This window comes from Cupressus sempervirens, chromosome 9, assembly GCF_028749045.1.
Source record: "Cupressus sempervirens isolate cs-2001-9-10 chromosome 9, ASM2874904v1, whole genome shotgun sequence".
In the NCBI taxonomy this organism is placed as follows: Eukaryota; Viridiplantae; Streptophyta; class Pinopsida; order Cupressales; family Cupressaceae; genus Cupressus; species Cupressus sempervirens.
In genome coordinates this window covers 56,148,866-56,154,742 of record NC_143126.1, presented here as the reverse complement: position 1 = coordinate 56,154,742, position 5,877 = coordinate 56,148,866, and positions in this window count along the sequence as shown.

Here is a 5,877-nt window from a genome sequence, read left to right as displayed (position 1 = left end):
ATGATTTGACTTGCACCGTGTCCTTGTGCTATAGGTGCAAATAAGTCTATCTAACCTGTTTCTTGCTATTCTACAACAACAACTTGTGTTTTCACTATGCTCTTCTCTACAATGTCAATCCTGGCAATTGTATCAACCTTGTTAGACATATCTTTTGGTATTTGGACCAAAGGTTTTACATTAGTGGCTAAAGGGATGATAGAAGGTGGTTCTTGTGGATTCACCTTTCCCTTGCAACATCAGTTACTAACTTTTATAGTTCATCCACACTGACCAAAACAAGATTATCAAAATTTTTTTCCTATAGTGTAGACTAATCTAATATCTTCTTCAAATCATTTTTAGTAATGGGATTGATGTTTTGAGCTAATAAATTAGAAACATCCTTGACAATTACTATTTTAGTAGTCTCACTTGTGACATGTGGAGGACTAACACTTAGCAATTGTGTGTCTTGCACACTCTATTCTTCTGGCTACTCTAGCTCAGCTGTTGCCTTATCATCTACTTGCATTTCTATTCCTCCTCCAATAGTGTTGGCTTTTTAATCATCTTTCACTTCAATGGGTGCTTGTTCTCCTTCCTTAACTGTAGTCAACCCATAAGTGAGCTTCCACATCTATGTGGACTTCTTAACAACATCCTCAATATTGTTTTGTAAGATGCTAAAGGCTCTGTATTTAGGTGTAACCTAACTGCATATTTCTTTATAGCCTTAGCAATCTATGACTTAGTTAGTTTAGGCATCACTTGGGTTAGAGATGTTTCTCTAATTTGTTTCTCCAAGTCTAGACAATAGTGTCATTTCTGTTCAACTCTGTCATATAGACTCTTTAGCATTGAGTTGGAAATTTCTAATGGAATTGTCTTGAAATTTTCCATCAGGGCATATATGGCCTCCTCCTCTTCATTTTTCTCTACTTTACCCAAACTGTGAAAATCTACATGTGTAAATTCTGATAGGTCTACACTATTCTTAACATTTTCACATAAATTTTCAAGATTTGAAAGAGGATTATGACTCACCACCTTAAATTGGCTATTGTCATTTGAATTTATTTTCTCCTCATTAGAATTTTCTTGTGCAATATATTTTCTTCTTGGTCTCTTCTACTATTGACCTCCTTGTTCTACTTGTTTTGTCTTTTCCTTGGTCTTTTGGGTTTTTGCACGTGTACTAGCTATTGTAGCGGGTGCAACAGGCTTGTACTAACTTGGCTTAGCTACCTTCTTAGTTTTAATCATTGGCTAAGCCTTATCCTTCCTCTTCTTTGGCTTGGTAGGAGTAGATGCTTCCTCAACTTCTTCTCCCTTGATACTTTAGTCTCCTCCTCTTCTTAGTCTTCTCCCATACCTTGAGTTAATGAAAGTGGTGCTTGTGCTTGGGTTTCTTCTTCCTCTTCATCCTTTCCTTCTTCTTCTTCTTCTTCCTCCTCAGCAACCTCTCTAAACTTAGCTTTTAGTTTCTTCTCTATCTTCTCCTTTTTCTTCATGGCAGAGGCAATCTTCAATTCCATGGTAATTATGGACTTTACCATCTCATTATTTCCAAATACCTTTGCATTTTTATCTACCTCTTCTACCAATAAAGCTACTATAACTGTAGAGGCATCATCTACATTTATTTCATAACCTAAGGGTCTCAACCATCTCACCCTAGTATAATAGCTTGTAAAAATGTATAATCAACATCCACAAGAAAACATACATCATCATAGTGTTTCTCAACTAAGGATACTGGTATTCTCAATATTTCCTTCATTGAATTCTTGAAGTTTCCAAAATAACTTATCATCAAAGATTCAAAATTCTCTCCTAATTGCTCAATATCCTCACCAATCTATACTACTATTGATCTATTGGTTTTCCATCGCATAGTGCTAAATGAGAGGAATGTGTTTTGCATAGAAAAGAATATACAAATCAATATTGAGCCAAATTTACATTGTGCACTCTTTGTCTTTCTAATTGCTCCAAGGTTCTCTATCAATTGTTGCAATTGTAGCTTTGCTAGAACATATGTGTGATCTTTCTTTACAATTTGTATCCCACATTCACAACTATATAGGGCACACTGTTTAATCTACTATATCGATAGAACTTGTGTGATATAACCCTTACAACAAAGTTTATCAAAGGATTAGTGATTGTGTCAATTGTCATGCCTCTCATGTTCTAGACAACTCCAATATTTTTCTCAATCACTTCCTTCGAATCAATTCTTAGTGTCCTAAGTTGATGTAGGGTTGGGTAACCAATAATCCTATGCATTATTCTCTTAGTAATTTTGATAGGTCCATTGTCCAACCATAATGAACCATCATGAATTCAGCTAAGCACTATCCTAATCCACTTTGTCTTAAATATATTTGGAAAATCTAGGGGTCCTTTGAACGATTTTGAACTCTTCCTTCAAAACACCTTTATCAAAGAGTTTTTCCATATGCTTCCCTAATATCCATATCACTAATACTACCAATTTTACAGTTATAGCATTTTCTTACATCTTGTACCATTATCACATTTGGTGGAATCATCGATAATGCACTAGAGGGGTCTTGCTTATAAGAAATATCGAGAATAGCTTTAAAAATGGGTTGATTAACCTCATTACTCACTAATTGAACATTCAAAACTTCCTTTCCCTCTACATTCTTTGAACTAGATGCCATAATGTGAAACTAGGGTTTACAAAATTTAAACTACGTAACTCGACTCTTGATAAATACCTTATGAAAATCTAACAAACTAGTGTAGAATCGCTACTAAAATCTTCTGCAACTACTTGGAATGGATTTCTAGACCGCCTTATGCTCTTCTTGCTCTTTATTGAATTAAAAATGATGAAAAATGAGCTAAAATTGATCAAATACCCTTTGAAAACCATGCAATAAATGCTAAGTGCTTACACAATTGTAAGCTCGACATCAACCAATTTTAGGCTCACTCAGCATCCATTGACATTTCAATTACTTGGCAACCACTATGATCTCGACATCAACTAGATAGACAATAAGCTTGACATCTTCTAGCATTTCAGTTAGTATAAATAGGAAATATTTCATGCTCGACAACAACATGAAAAACTTAAAGATTTATCTTGAATTCCTAACAACATTTTGCATCTTTGTTCATGCTAATGTAATCTTTTCCATACTAGATTCCTTTGGAACTGATGTATGATATAGCCTTTAGATATTCATCCCACATACCTTTTGATTGCCTAGTTTGATGAGTTGTGATCACCTGACCCATTGGGTGAAGTGATCCCTTCTCCATTTGATGTGCTGTAGTAATGTTTCTTTTTCCATATTTTATTCATCTCATCTCTGATGTGCTCAACATATTCCTTTCCTTTTCCTTTATCAAATTCACAACTTGGTGCTTTTGACCTAGTTGGATAATATCTACTAATGTGACTAGTCTTCAAATAGCTAAAATACATGGTTTGACTCAATCACCTTTTTTAGTTACCACTAAAGTGTGTCCTAATAAAATTCTTAGGAACATGTCCATATTCTTGACAATAATGACAGCTATATCTTGTATTATAATCCCAATTATAAGAGTTTCTATTGTTCCTCACCTTTGTTTTCTTGTTTGATGACCACATGGGTTTGGATCTGCATTCAAAAGCTCAATGTCCATACTTTTGATAGTTGTAACAATATCCTTCAAATTTTTGTGTATGCATGGTCTTGGTTCTACATTCATGTGCTTGATGACCTTGCTTATTGCACTTATGGTAGTGTACCATGTTCTTAAGCTTGACATTCTGATTTGTAGTCTTGTTCTTGCACACACTAGTAGTATGTCCTTTCTTACCACAATTATGACAAGCATATTTGCAGTTCTTACCTTTGTTGTTCCTTTGTTCTACACTTTTGGATGAATCTCCTTCTTCAATGCTTGTGTATCCCAATCCAGATGTATCATTATTGGATCTAGGGGATCTTAATAGTTGCTCAAATTATTTGATGGATTCATTTGGCTTGATGAAACTTTCAGCAAATTCCTATTCTCTCTTTAGGTCACTCTGCAAATATTCATTTTGCAACTACAATGTAGTTATCTCAATTTCCTTGACATTCAATTCATAGTTGGCATTCATCATTTGACTTAGAGTATCCAATTGCACATTGTAACTCTTGGTTAGCTCTATTGACTTCTCTTCCAATTTTTTGGCTAAAATTATTTTGTCCTCTTCAATCATTGCTTTGTCTTCTATGGATTTCTTCTTCTATTCAACCACTTCACATAGTAGTATAGCTTGTGATTCTTGCTCTAACTTGAGATTTCTAATTTCCTCAGCTTGGGCTCTATTTTTTTCCATTAGATCTACAACTACTACATCAAATTCATTAGAGTATCCATCTAAAAATAGCTTAGTAGTGTCTATGTCTTTGTATTGTGTGTCATTCTCCGCAATAGCAATTTTCTTCCTTCTTTTCAAGGATTTCTTTAGTTCTTCTCTTGCTTCATCAAGTTGATGTAGAATGAGTTGTATTTCAATTCCCTAATCCTCAATATCTTTCCCAACTTTTAGACTTCCATTTCAAGATGTTTCCTCAAAGATACAAAGCTTCTCTTTTAGAGAAAAAAGCTCTGATACCAATTATTGGAGTTACAATAGGAAAGGTAAAATTCTTAGGGGGGTGGGGAGTGTAAATCAGTAGTTTAAACTTGGACCCATAAAAATTTCACCATACATCCATCTCATACATTTCAATGAGTAAACTGAAATAACATGTAAAGTATATACATTTAAATCATGTAAACAAATAAGCAATCATACACATATGATGCTAGATATGATTACCTAGAAACCCTCTAAATGAGAAGGTAAAACTGGGGTGGGGATGATACCCACATTTATCTTCACTACTACAATAATAAAGTGTATCCAATGAAGGTTAAAATGTTTTGACCATGAAACATGATTGATCCTGTGAAAGGTCTACCCTGTTAAAGTCTTACAAAGACTATTAGGTCTCACCTTGTTAGAGGATTTCAACACCTTGTTAGAAGTGTGCCTTGCTAAAAGACTTTAACTTACAACTAAGTAGGCACCTTGTTAGAGGATTTCATATAGCTTGTTAGGACTACTCTATTAAGAGATTTTGATTGAAATCACTTGTTAGAATGTCTCAGGTTTAATCCTGTGGTTGACACTTGCTTGCTTGATAATAGATCACCTCTAAACTAATATCTTCTTGATCCTTCTTGATTAGATGTCTCTTTTCTATATCATTTTCCTTTCCTCTATTCTGCTCTAACTGATTTTGCAATGTTGTTTCAGTTCATAACTTTTAAGCCACCATGAATGCTCTATTTGTGCATGCAAACTTCTCTCTTTGCTCCATTAATTCCTTACTAACTCGCTCATAGATAATTTAGGATTTTTCCTCCTTAAGAAGGCTTTGGTGACTTAGGGTTAGGTATGAATCTATAATAATTTTTTTGCTTAATCCTTCCCATTTTTTGATTGGATGCATGTAATTGCAAAGGGTATCCAACTAGAGATTCATCCTTATCTCGAAAATATCAAAATTCAATCTTAAGTCAGCTCAAAAATGGTTTACATAGTTTTTTGTGCCTTTACAAACAAATATGTCAAGACTGTCTTACTCAGCATCTGAAGTCTTTGATGCTAGACATACACTAATCCCTCTATTGTGACTCGACATCTGTATTACTTGGCATCCACTATTTGCTCGACTCCTATGTCACTCAACATATATTGTCTACTCAACACTTGAGTGACTTAGCACATTAGTAGCTCGACACTCACTATGACTTGGCATGGTTTAATTTATACGTGTTGTGCTCAGAATGTACTACTAGTTTGGAATGAGCTAAGTAAATAACTTAAGTGTG